Source organism: Argiope bruennichi, chromosome 4 (genome assembly GCF_947563725.1).
Source record: "Argiope bruennichi chromosome 4, qqArgBrue1.1, whole genome shotgun sequence".
Lineage (NCBI taxonomy): Eukaryota > Metazoa > Arthropoda > Arachnida > Araneae > Araneidae > Argiope > Argiope bruennichi.
The window spans coordinates 139,669,601-139,684,811 of NC_079154.1; the positions used below are offsets into that span (position 1 = coordinate 139,669,601).

A 15,211-nucleotide genomic window follows, 5' to 3' on the forward strand; every position below is an offset into this window, starting at 1 on the left:
TGTCGATCGATCTCGCGTTTAGAACGTTTGTCTTCTGCTATCGAACGCCAGTTTCTTATCATTTCCCGTTCTATCTTTCTTTAAGTAAGAGCTCTCTACTTTAAAGAGATTTCTGCCAGATAATAAACTCCGATGAATCCGATTGTAGCCTGTATTTAAATTTGTTTTAAAGAAATTCGTAATTACATCTTACGTTTATGATTTCAGTATTGTTGGTTACATTATCTAGAGCAAATGAAAAAGTAAATTTTAAACACTTTAATTGATATTTTTACAGTTTAAAATAATTTAAGTCCAGTTTTTGTAGGGGATTTTAAAATGTATTTTGAATTCTAAAATTAATCAAACTGTATTTAATTTAAGTTTAAAATTATTACATTCAGTCATTTCATCAAACAGCGTCCTTTATTAAATCAAATGATAATGCACGTAATTCCGTCATTAGATCTTTTAAATATTTTTCACGTAAGGTAATTAAAAAGCGAAAATAAAGAATAATTCCCTTAATTTCATAACTGCATTAATTGCTGTTGTTGCCCCTATATATATTAATATTGGTTTTTCTTTAATTTCATTTGTATGCAATAGTAACAAAAATACGAAAGAAATTAATCAAATGAAAAAAAGTTTCAATGTAATTTGTTTCAAAATTGCTTTCCAAAATATTACAATTTACTATTTAACTGCAGCGATTGTCCACCATATTAACTGTGTTAATTTAATCAACTTTGATGGATTATTTCTTATCACAACAAAAGAAAATACTATTTTTAAATATATTCGCACAATGGCACAATGCATAGATGTTCTGAATGGCAAAGCGGCGAATAAGATTTTTAAAATCGAATAGGGCTTCTAGCAAATTTTTATTTTGGGACATATTTCGAAATTTTTCGACAGTGACCCTCAATGACATTTATGGAAGTCATGAACATATAAAATTAAAATTTACGCAATCGATAAAAGGGTTGTAGTTGGGGGATTCTCTTAAAAATTCTTGTCGAAATTGGTGGTCAGTGGGGCAGGAGAAAGCAGGCAACCATTGACTAGATATATATAAATTATTTTTATGAACAATAACAAACTGATTCTAACTAAGCATTAAAATTCTGAACAATAATAAACATTCAATTTTTATACGGTTCCACAATTTTATTATTTATACTCAATAAAAATTTTTAATAAATGAAAAGTACCCTTTAATATAAAAAGTATCTTTTACAATTAAAATTGACAAAATTATTTGTTTTCGATATCACTGTTTTAGATTATTGCAACTGCTCCAGTCCATGAGTACATGCAGCAGTTGAAACGATCCAAAACAGACTCTTGGCATGAGGTGATGTTATTATCACTTCAAAAGAAAATGTATATTTAATATTAATTTAGTAATATTTAATGATTTGCTTAGAAAATATTTATTATTTCATATTTTTAGTTACCTTAATAAGATAATACCAAAATTGGTTGATTAATTTAAAACAATAAGGGATGATAAAAACGTATACTGATAATCATTCAAATCAAAGTGACAAACATGCTTACCCCTGACCATTACGATTAAGAAATCACTGACATTCAAAACGATTGTCTGGAATCACTAGTGGAAAACAATAGGATGTTTGGAAATAATTGTTTTCACTAAACAAACTTTGAATTATATTTTTTTATCAGGATGGTCATACGAAGAGTTAGTTGCATCACAAATAAAAAAAAAACTCCTATTGTAATCACATATAATTTAAATAAGAACATTTTGCACATTTGTTTTGTTGGTGAAAGGTTTAAAAATCAAAAACTAGATTCTTTAAGAATCCAGTACTCTTAAAATGAATTCGAGGCATGCAACACATTATTAATAGAAAGATTGCGAATTTGAAATAAAAACTTATGTATTAACATTAATTCTCATGTTCCAGAAATGAACATTATATTTAAATGAAATATATCATGTTCAAGAAGATGAAAAGAATATTTTACGTGCAAGGGATTAAATTTAATTTTTTTTTTCATCTTTTTCATTGAGAGCATTTTTGTCAATTGTTGAATTTAGCTTGTAAGTATAGAACTCTGCTTTTAAGTCATAATTGCACCAGTAAGCTTCCTATTGTAAATATAAAGGTTTTAAAAGCATTTTTGGGGGGAAACCTATTTCCTTTTACTGCCAATTTGCAGTTTATGTTTCTGGTTTTGCTTATCGTATTTCCCTCGCCATCCAGTTTTGCATTAATCGGGAATTTACTGTACCCACAATTTATATCAAGAAAATAATGTGTATTTTCATTTGTATGTTTACTTTCTGAAAGAGTTTCCCAATATTTGTCAAATTAAATCATAAAGAAAGAAACTTTCAAACGTTGCATTTATATAAAAATTACTGAAATGTGTATAGAATCTTTCATCTCATTTAAACCGAGTTGATTCTTTCAAGCAGACTTTTCAAATTTTGTCGATTAATCACCAAAATTCAGAAACAAAAGGTTTCGAGACGCTGAACACGCTTGTTGTTGTTTATTTTTTCTCGTTGTTCTCTTTATATTTCACCATCTCGTTTGTTGAAAGATAAACCGAACCGCCTTTTCAAGCAGTACTCTATGGAACGTTAATATTCATGAATATTAATTTTTAGCGTTTAAATAGATTCCATTCAGAGTTTAGTGGAATTGTCGAAAGAAATGTCAATTGGAAGGAGAGAGCGGTTGAAACGAATAAATTCCTTTTAAAATAATATTTGTTATTAGAAATGAAAGGCCTTGCGATATTTCAAATCTTTTTTAGTGGACGCCATTATTTACTGTTTCATTTCCTTCATCATACTGCTTAAAACAAATATAAAAGTATTTTTGCAAGTGTGATTTTATTAGCACACTGAAAAGTAAAGATAAAAAAATATTTAACCAAAAATTTGGTTGTCAATAATAAAACATTCATATCTCACCAAAGTGCTGGAAGTTCGATGGAGTTTGAATAAAATTTTTAATATATATTTTAAATGAATGCTCAAGATTGTGTTTATATGATTTTCATTGTACTTTCATCTATTTGTAGATTTGTGCACTTTTAAGATTTTCTTTTTGACTCCGGACTTTTCTACTTTCTCTTACGGTAATAAAAGTTGGTCTAAAGTGTGCAATCGTTAATATTTTCATAATTCATTATCATAAGTATTATAAAATCTTGTCAATTATTTTCCGAAGCGCAAAACTTAATGACGCTTATCCTGTAGGATCAAAGTTCCATAAAAATTAACTTATCAATTGTTAGTTTTATTATTTTTGTTCCGGAAATATTAAACATAGCAAAAGTATAAAATTTAAAAACATAAAAAAAAAGTTTTGTGAGTTATGACCATGTAAAAATATGAGAAAGGCCTCTTGTAGTTTCGAATTGGGTAAATAGTGGATTGATTGGCTATTTTAAAAACTATTCGATTTAACATGAAGAATAGTTTTGTAATGCATATAAAGCTAATAGCTGTCATTGCCATTGAATGCTCTCTTTTCGGACGCTTGCTTTCATCAGTCGTGTTTATGAATAATTTAATATAACCTTCTACTTGTTGCTTGGACATATGCAATCTTTTTCTCACCAATGGCATAGTAAAAGAAATATAGCATTTTACCATAAAGATTTTATTTTCTTTGAAGAGATAGTTTTTCTATAGCCTCTTAATTATTCTATGCTAACAATCGGGTGTTTTAACAGTCATATTTTGTGGGAAATTATACTCGTGTGTATTATTTTATCGTCTTCATCTGCGATGATTTATTTATTGTTAAAAGACGCTAATAGTTGAACCCCTTAGTCAATCAAATGTATCATGAATTTTTATTACCCAAATGTTTGAAATATATGAACAAATTTCTTGCCTTCCTAGTTCTCAAGTGCCACGTTTCATACTCAAAAAAACTAGGGGGGGGGGCACCACAGCTTCTTCACATACATTTGCATTCATAAAAATCTTTCACAAAGAGATTGTCTTTGTTACCATGAACCAAATTATTTTCTATTTGATTTTTATAACTGCATCGTCGCCTACTCTGCCATGATCATAAGTGAACACAGAATTCAAGTATTTTTTCATACATTTTATCTTTCTGCATATTATTATTACAAATAATTTTTCTTTAATTTTTCAAAGTAGAAAATCTTTGTAAACGGTTTCATTTTATTATAATTTCTTATGTATTTATAAATTCTGTACATAGTTATCTTTGTTTTTCTGCTGTAAATATTTTGATATTTAATAAAACTCCCGTAACATGCCCATCAAACCATTCAATGACCAGAATGGTTACGTATACGGGGGTATGAGACGGCTTTCTCTTCCGTAAATTGCAAAAACTCACACAAGATAAGCTTTTTTCGTGGAAATCTTATCTTGGATTATAAGATTTCAAAATATGGAGATATATTTTGAAATACCAATGTTATTTTTTTTTATTCAAAGGTGAAGCTGGTATTTCAGTAGACGAATAATAATTTTATTGAAAAACATTAATGAAAAATTATTGCAAATTTAAAGAAGAGAAATACTGAATGGTCATAAAAACCTAACCATATATATAAACTCCTAGCAGATTATCCGCCCTATAAATTAAAAAAAAATTCAATTAATGTTATATGAAAACGTGTGTCCGATGTTGTCAGAGAGAGAATTTTCATGGTTAAGATTGCAGTGAATAAATTTATAAATTTTCGAATGGCAACACTCAATTTTCTTCTGCACACATTGATCACTGAATATAAAAATCATAAATGACATTGGAACTATAGACGTGTGATAAAAATTGATGGAGTAAAAAAATTTTAAAAAAAATGTGAAGGACTAATGACACCATGAGAGAAGAAGGGAAAAAATTATTGGAATTACACGTTTTCAATGTATTTAACAGACTATATCGCATTGAATGCTGGAGATTATTGATAACAATGACGAACACAACATCGCAGGCGAAAACTGTAAAACTTTACGTTTTACGGAATTTTTCAATTTTTACATATCTTTTTGATCTTAGATTTCAGATAACCTCAAAACCAGAAATCCATCGGAATCACTTTGCTAGAACTCTGGTTACAGGGAGTGACTTCATCTATGCTGTTGTCGCAAACACATGGTTACGTTTTCTGTTATGCAATGTCATTAACGACATTTCGCTACGGCAGCTCTGGGATTACGTTATTTTACAAGATTATCAAGCACTGCTTAGGGAGAGTGTTTTTATACCTGTTGAAAGGACCTCTTCTAAGAAGTAAGGACAGAGAACGAATGTGATTATGATACTGCATCACATAGACATTCAATTTCGTTTGATGTAAAAGCACTCGTGGATTTGCGTTGTTCTTGAAGTTTACATTTTCTGTTTAGAAGAAGTGTGTCCCATCCACCCATAATATGAGCAACAGCGACCTGCTATCTTCCTCATATTTGAAAAGGAAAACAATTAGCTGTTGCTCGTCTTCAAGTTGCGACATATGGACGCCCTGGAATCCATACCGTAAAGCAGAGCTCAGGACTGCCGTTTTCGGTGCATCCAAATTGCGGAACATAATTCTTGGCAGAATGTAATGCACTTTCAGTAATCACATTATGCTGTTCTACAATGATTTCGTTAAAAACAGACGGTCTTCTTGATAGTTTTCAATCAAAAATGCTTATCCGATATTTTTTTTTACCAAATTTCATGTAAAACCTGTGCCTGAACTTAGATTATTACTTCGTTTATAAATTCGTACCGCTTTGGCAGCCAGCTCAGAAAGAAACAAATTTATCAAATTGCCTCTTAGTTTCCCTGTGAATATCATTTTTCTGGCACATTCATACACCCGATTCAAAAAACAATCCTCACACACTGTTTATTAATGGTTTCTCTCAAGTTATGTTCTGCACATGGTGATTGGTATTCCGAAGTCTGTTCCTGCGAATTATGCAAGGTCCGTTAATATGCCCGTCTATCTGTCAGTGGACCTGTACAAAGATCTTCATTGCAAATGTTTTATGCCAGCAGTGCTTTACCGACAATTTCTTTGAAAATCATTAAATATGCACTGCTCAATTAGCGCAGGAAAAAAATGGATGTTGCTATTCGAAAACTTGGAAATTTGTTCACTGCAACCAAAACCGTAACTCTACTATTTTCAACCTTCATAATCTCGAGCGTATACATTTAACTAACAAACTTCGAAATATCCTTTGAGCGGTTAAGACGAAAGATTTTTTTTTCAACTGCTTTGTATTTCCACTGATATGAATGTAGTCTTTTCATTAGATGTGTAATTAAATTCTGAAATGCAGGAATATATAGATAAATTACTAAACGGAGTGAAATATACCAAGCGTAATTCATTTCTTGTAATAATGGCTTCTTTCAAAAAGAGTTTCCCATTTAAAGAATTCCAATATATCTTCTTAAAAGTGGAATTTCGCCGAAATTGAATGCGTTTCCTGGATTTTCAAACATATTCAAATTGAAGCAATCCTACCATGGCACTTGGCTCTCATGTGTCTCTGAATATCTGTCTGTTGTAAATAGCAACACGGAATTAACATTATTACAAAATAATCATCATGGATGCATGTGTCAACTCTCACATAGATGGTGTGATTCATCACTGCTGCATGATTTTTGTACATTTGGAAAAAACATAATACAACCATCTGCTATCTTTGCCTTAGCATAAAAAGAGAGACTAGTAAATATCTCTTCAATGTGAATAGAGAGAGAATTAATTATCCACGTTGGAATAGCAAATTCCAATTGTTTAGTAATGCAGCATGCACCAGTTTCATATTCAGAGTCCACATCTTTTACCTTTGAGTTCGTTAAAGTTTTGAAAATCATTAAAATGGAAAAAAAAAAGAATTTTAAGCAATTTCGATTTGCAAGAGTAGAATCAAAGATTTGTTTTACATAAAAAGAAATTTCTAATTAAAAACGTCCCCAAAAGATAAAACTTAAAGTCAATTGAATTCGCGATCTTGCAAAATATAAATTTATTTAACGAATGTCTGTCTCATTAAAGCATTTACATTTCTGCAAATCACAACTTTTTTGTGATGATTTGTTCTTTTTTTAATGGAGTTTTAAGGATGTATTGAATTTAAACATGTCCTGCAATAAGGAGGATCTGTGTCACCCAAGATTTCGAAATTAGGAAACAAAAGTTTACGCACAAAAGCGCAATCAGTTGAATGGAAATGCTTCATTACAGGTGAAGATATGCTTTCATTTTTAAATTAGTCGCACCGCGCAACGTATTCATGAGAACATACATATTCATAAAAGTACAATTCTCTCGAAGAAGGCAAACGAATATATTCCACAAAAGGTTCTCAAAATTTTGAAAGAAACGCCAATTAAGTGGAAAGCGGTTAATGTGATCACGAATAAATTCCAAATGGAGCTATTTTTGATGGCATTTATTAACAGAAAGAAATGTTTTCAATAAAGGAAAATGCATAATAATTTTGATTATATAATAATTTAGTTATATTAACGTCCCGTTTTAAAGCAATAAGACCTCTTTTGCAAAGGAACGTTGTAATTTTGAACTCTGTTATATGATCTGACAACACCTGAGTCGTTACCTCCTTTTCCCACCACACCATCCACTTACACAGCAGTTCTTCGGAAGACATTTAACCTTCCTGTCCCGAAGGCGAAATCTTATCATCAAACCACTGCAATCCCTTATTCTTAACCACTTGAATCGCAATATATTTTAAGTCAGCATTGCTCAGAGAGGGGGACGGGGGTGAAAAGAAAAAAAAAAACTTGTCAAAAATAAAACTTTTCATAAAAAGTATCAACTCTCAATACTTTCTGGCTGAAGCAACTCGTCATCGCCAGTTTAACCAAGAATATTCAAGAGCTGAACTCGTCATTTTAAAGGGGCTAAAAATATTACTTAAATGTAGAAAAAGTGAAATATTCTGTATTAAACGAATTTACTTATTATTTTTATATTATCTAAAAGTTTTTTACTATATTTTAATAAATAAAACTTGAAAATAGATTTGAATATGTTACGTACAAAAAAAACATAACATATGAATACTTCAATAAACTTAGAAAAGGAACTATATGCACATCAAAATTCATATTACCTGATAATATCCTGCGATATTTTCTACAACTAGTTTCAAATTTTTCATTCTTCAGCTTTGATTTTGAAAAATTATGCATGCCATAATCTAACTGACAGTTACTTATGTGAAAAATATCATAAAATCTCTACAATACTAAAGGCTCAAATAGCACGATATATTTTTAAAAACCATTCCTTTAAAAAAAATGATTACCCCAATAAATAAATATATTTACCAGTAGCATTTTTGCTGCAAATATCAGATCTTCATGCATCAAAATATTAGTAGCACGAAGTCTTCATTCTGAAACTGGAAAAAAATGTGTATGACCTCAACAGACCAAAGTTGGTAAAATCAAAACGTTTTAATTGATCAAACAAATTAATTTTAAAATAAAAATACAATTAACTGAGGATAGGTAAAACTTAAATGAAAGTATTATACTTAGACGAAATACATCTACATTTAAGTGCACGTTTTGTTCTTTCTCCAAATAAGAATTATCTTTTTCATCATCTTTGTACTTTTTCTTAAAATAATTTTTTCATGTATTTGTCAAAATAATATTTTCCACTAAACTTATAAGGAAAACTTTTCCAATTTTAAGAGAAAAACAATAGTAAAAATAATTGATTCTTTGGTACAAAAACTAGATCTCATATCAAACAACAATTTTTTACTTTTCCTATTGTATATTTACACGCTTTTTCTCTTGAAAACGAAGAAATTAGTCTTATAGTTTCTTCTAAATGAATTACACTTTTCTACTTTTAAGTTGCTCTGTTTTTCTTTTTCTTTTCTTTAATCCCTCTTCTTTCAAAATGACCTTTTAAATTGCACATCAGACATTTCTCTAGCAAGTTTTTTTTTTTAAACCATGAAACCGAACAGCTTTTGTTGCAAACACTTTAAAGAAATCAAAGGACTTTGGTGAACTGAAAACTAATTCAACTTTCCGAGTTTAAGTATATTGTTCTTTTTAGTTCAACTTATTTATTTTCACTGGAATTTTACATCTGCTGCTTTTGACTTCTAACATTATGAAGCTTTTTCTTCTTTACTCATGAAACAAACGCATATACATTCGTGAAAAAAAAAACATTTTGCTGAAGCAATAATGTATAAAATGTAAGCTCTGAATTTTTTTTTAAAACTGCAGTGATTTCGTAAATTATGATTATTCGATCACGTGAGTGTTGATAGAAACATTTTGAAATAGGGTTAAATGGTGTATTCATTTTTTCCCCTTCATCTTTCAAAAAATTTATTTTTGTTTAAAAAAAGTATCAATTCGAATATTATCCCTTCAGTGTCCAAAGCAATTTATCGTAACTTCAATTCATAGTTTGCTTACTATTTGTTTTTATCTTTCCGTGATAATATTTTTAAAAAATCGTTAAATTTCATATCTTTTGAAATAAAGATTAGGTAACTGCAAAGTGAATTTTTTCTTAAAAAATATATATATTATAAATCAATCGATCCATTCATCAAAATATCATTCAGTAATTTGAATGCAATTTGACTGATTTTAATGCTACTTCCACTGTTGAAAAGGATGAGAGCCTAAAGCACATGAATATTTTGATGCATAAGGAAAATGTCATCTGAATTGCCGTTTTCTTCTCTTTCATGGGAGAAGCAAAATGAATTTAAAATTTAAATAAATGTTATGTATTTTGACGAGTATTGCATTAGAATGAATTATTTCCATTATAAATGCCAACAAACTGGTTAGACACTCCTCTCCCAAATGGTGCTATCTTTTTTGAGGACTGTTGAAGTAAAACACGCAGTGTTTATCGATAAAATAGCGAAAATAATTTAGTATAGTTCAGCAACGGATTGTCAAACCCTCCGCGTTTTCGCGCATGCGTTAGGATGGGTTTAACTCTTCAAAATAGGGGTGAAAGGAAAAATGAAAGGAGAAGATGTTTTCATTTACTAGTATCTAATAGGGAAAAATCCAAGATCAAAGGGAATACCGGAAATGCACACATCTTTCAGCTTCTCACCCCTTAATGAGATGGAGTCGTCTCAGAATCCGTTGACGAACTAAAATAAAGATTCATTATTATACCACTTTTTCTACAATCTTTTGTTTCAAAACGGAACTATCTTAAATAAATTATCTTGATTGTCAATTTATGCAATTGATTTAAAAATAAGAAGTGATCCGTAAATGATAAGTACTGACTCCTTTAAATTCCTCATTTTTGTGAAATTTTTCGAATCTTATTTTATTTATTCTTTATACATCATATATTCAGGTGTCTGGAAATAGACTTATTTGATAAATAAAAAAAGCGGAGCATTTAACATGCCTTCAAAAGCAAATATTTTATTTGAACAACTGCTTCCTTGTTTTCATCTTTTTTTACGTTTTTTGTATGCGAAGTATAGAAAAAATATTCTACTCTTAGATTTTGACGAATCTCTACATTTTAGACCTCTCGGAGTTCGAAAATGAATTTTTGATATTATTTGTCTGTGGGTGATCAAGGTAACTCAAAAACATTTTGAGCTAAAAGGAGGACATCCGGTGCATGGTCTTTACATCACGTTTGCAAATTTTGAGCCAAATCAATTCAGTAGAAATATGTCCGTCGCGCTACTCGAATATAAGTTAATTACAAAAACAAAGAAAGCTAGATGGATGAAATTCAAGGCATCCTTTGTGAAGACACCTGTTAAAGGTTGAACCAAATCCAACAAGCAGCTGACCGACTACCTTTCAGAAGAATGCGTATACGATAACTCAAAAGCACAAGGATTTAACTGCATCCAATTTTGTGACTACAAGGGTAGTTTTTTTTAATCAAATTTTTATTTTGGTTCATTGAGGAAATCACTTCTAACACAGAAATTCGATTTTTTGATACTATTAACAGCATGCCAGAAGCTAATCTCCAATAAACTCATCCAGGAGAGAATGAAATGCTACATTCATGCCATAAGATTAATATTTCTTAATGATTGCAAGCAGTGCAAGGCGCTCTCTGGGAGAACACCTTTATTAGAGAGCACTCGAAAAAATTAAAAAAAAAAAAAGACCCATCCCCACTGTTTTTTCTACTTTGCAGTGTAAGCAAATGAAAAATTTTATAAAACAAAATTGGTTTGACTCCGAATGTTATTGTTCCTCACAAATGGTCTCCTTTGCTCCATGGCTCTAGTAACTTCCAAAAATATTGATGAATAAAACCGAGTTCTCTAAAACGTATTGTTTGGTAAAACCCAAATAATCCCTTTCGGAATAGGATGGCATTTCGAAAAGCGCATCCGGCCCTTCTGAAAGTAAACGCATGAATGCGTACACTAAAGAAAAGGGAGAGAGACCTCTGTTTTTTTCTTACTTTTTTTTACCTTTTTGTAGGTTTACTCTTGAATCGAAGAATACCTCCAGGGTCTATACCATAAGTACTATGCATGAATGGGTGACAAATTAAAGTATTATAACGAATTGTGTTTCAAAATATATTTTAGAAAATTTATTAAATTTTTTTTTAAAAAAATCAAAATTAAAAATCGTATGGTTGACAAGTTAATTAAAAATAAAACTTGAGTGTAATATAATGAGTTTTTTTGGGATCAGGTGCCCTTATATTATTGGAATAAAACGCTAAAATGAATCATTAATTAATAAAATATTTGATGAAAATTTTCGAAAACGTGCTGCACAAGAAACAACTATATGAAAAATTGGGTAACTCTGGATTCCTGTCAATTTTGTGTCTAATAAGCATGGTTTTTGAATCAAACAATGAAAGGGAAAATGCCAATCTGAGAGCATTGAAAAATCCCACTTATAGGAGCCTCCTTTTTGATGATGGAATCAATGAATGTAATAAAGAACTTCATTTGACTAGGGTGGTTGGGGTGTGGAATGAAAAAAGAAATCGGTAACGTTATCTCTACGCCATTTAAATCCCACGCACAAATTCTTTTTTGAATCGTTTAACTGGATTTTCATTCTGAATTCCTTTGTATCTACCACTAGGAGAAATTGAATTCAGATTCGAATTTTCTGTTTACAGAAATGGAACGAACTAAAATTTCGACCCGAAAATCGAAAGCTCCCTTATCTGTCGAGCGAAAGGCTTCAAATTCGATACGTTCTGCTTTCTATACATTCCATTCTAAAAATAGAGTTATTTGTGGGCAGCTTTCAAATTACTATAAATGAATGATTTTTGAGAAATTCGTACATTTGAATTTTTCCATTTAAACCGTATGAAAATATTGTAACTATATTTTTTCCCTGGTATGTGAGTGTTTAAAGAGTTTAAAAATTGCTCGTTGAATATGATCCGAATATTTTGAAGTAGCACAGATGGAATATATAGCCCTTTCACTCATACATCCCAGTGCACGTAGCATATCCGATCTCGTATGTGAATATGAACTTGATTACTAAGCAATATAATTGAAAATGCTAACAAAAATTGAGATAATTTTTTACTTTTATTATAAAAAGGTATCAAATTTTAAGTGTTTGATTAAAATGGGAATGTTTGAAGTGTTTTACTTAATAGATTTTAGCATCAAATGCACCATATCTCATTTTCTCATTCTTTTTCACCTTCACATGTTTCACATTTTCTCATTCTTTGAAAATGAAAAGAACGTGACATCATATTGCAAATTAAGCTATTTTGATTGCATTTGCGAAAAATTGCAATTTTTGTCACATAAGGAAAAAGCAGTTAGACGTTAGATCGCATATGCAGCTATATTTGAGTGACTTTGAGCTTTATTTAACTTTAATATAGTAAGCGAACATATTTTATTATTTTCCCCTCCGCGCACTTTCATGAAAACTAAATACATAAACATTTTAATGAAACTTTTTATTCAATCCTCATTGAAAAAAAATCAAGATTACGTGGCAATAATTTGGTTTTCAAAGTCGGAAGATCGTAGATTCGAGAACCGAAACCTGCGAATTTTCATAGAGAGTATGGTTGAGATACATTAAAAATTTTCTTTTGGGAACCAAACATTTTCAAGCCAGCCACGAGAAGCAGTTGCAATGCATATATTGATTGCAATGCATAATGTCACAATATCATTCAAACATTTGGAATTGAGGTCTATAATCTAAACAATCAGATCAAATATTAAGAGATTTAATAAAATCACTCGATGGTAAAAATTTAAGAGCCGGAAATGAGGACTGTGTCAGCTGCACATGACACCTATCATTACAAAAACCAAACTAAAGGTTTTGTGCCATTTTCAAATTCGTGCAAATTTTGAGCTTAAATATTTATTTCACTTTATATAATCTACTATTTCTAAGCAACCACAGTGCATTATATAAGAAGTATGGAGAATGCAAGAAAAAAAGTTAATAAAATAACCTCCTTCTTTCGGAACAAGGTAAGGAGAACAAGTAGGAAATTGAGTTTCGACCTTTTATTACTCGGAACTTCACCTCAGCAATTAACTTAAACTTCATCACGCATAAAAAAAAGACATAACTGAAGGCCTTCAAAAACGTATTTCTTCCAGAGAAAAACGAATATAATAGTGGCGAAAGAAGCGGCCATTTTATTTCCCTGTATATAATATTCATAACTGGAAATACTTGCAATGGTCTTTGGCGGCGGCGGCGGCTTAAAGCTTTGACGTGCGTCGGCAATTTGCATATATATGGCGGCTCATATTCCCGTCCAGGGCCTGTCTGGGTTTATTTATTACTGCAAAGTGAGCATTGATATTCATTCTTCACCTTGAACTCCCGCTCGGTTTTAAATAAGGAAGATTCCCCTTTAGAGCTGCGATGTTCATCAAGCTGGAAACAAGAAGTGAAGTTTGAGGTTCGAACTATATTTTCAGATTCCTAATGCGTAAAGTTCAAAGCGGAATTGTACGTTATATGGCTCTTTAGCAATTTCTTGATATTTTACAAGCTGTCTTTAAACTCATACTGATCTGAATTTATAAACTGCGTGCATATAAGTTCCTTTAGGAGAAAATTGTTAATATAGTCTTTTTTAATACTGAAATACTTTATAATGTTCATTATAATATATTTGTGAATAATGGAGCTTCTTACGATCACATCATGACAAGACAACGCAATTTTAATTTTGGAATCCAATATAAATAATTTAGTAGTAGAAGATATAAAAAGCATTCAATGAACGGATGCAACTGAATACTAAATGGCATGCCCAAATAGGATTATGATGCGCATGTTGTTAAAGTATAAAAACAAAAGGATTATCTCATTTTATGGAAACCTCAGAATTCTTACTATAATATTATTAACTTTATTAGGCTGAAAATAAAAATATTAACTACGAAAATTTTTTACTTTATACTACTACATGATATTTATTATATTATAACTGTCCTATATTGCTAACATTTGGCGATCGGCTGGTTCATCATTCATATAGGATATCTTTGATTCCATCAAAATCATTTAGCTATGACTTCATATCCATTATGTCATGAAATTGCCATACAATAAGGATGTGTTATTTTATCTTACATGTGCTCGGTCCATTATGCACATGAAACTTAGTAATGGTGATCAGTCACGTGACATTATGTTGCTATTAAAAATACACTTATGTGGATTATCTACGTTGTAAATTTCGCGATATTGTGACTTCGCGTTTTTAAAGGTTTCGTAAACTACAAAGATATCAAACAAAATCCTTCTTTAACTTTGAACAATGAAAGAAAATCATGCAATCGGATAGTTGAGAGCACAATGAAAACCGTTTGAACTTCAGGGCAACAGTGTAATCTACTGATGGAAATCGGACAATAATATATATTTTTTAAAAAATACGAAAATCCAGCAAAAATTCGCACAACTAATAAATGGGTATTATCAAAAAGCGATATAAAAACGATTGAAGCGATGTAAAATTTATTTTGGTGCCAAAATAATTTCGGAAGTTATTGTGAGGAAATGCCAAAATCCAGATTAATTAAAATTGTAATTAAAAACCTCAAAAAAAATCGCTCTGGGTTGCACATTATCACCCCCTAAGATATATGTGGACTATTTTTGGTAGTTGTAAGTCATGCGTTCTGACTTGTATAGGGCCAATACACATTTGCACTCACATTCATCTTTAATGTTAGTAATAAATTATTATC

General features: G+C 30.5%; 1 protein-coding gene across 6 annotated transcripts in view; it reads left to right on the forward strand.

Moving 5' to 3' along the window:
- The window catches only part of LOC129966121 (potassium voltage-gated channel protein Shaw-like), a 468,708-nt gene that overhangs the window by 407,840 nt on the left and 45,657 nt on the right, over nucleotides 1-15,211 (forward strand). The gene's annotated exons all lie outside the window — the stretch shown is intronic.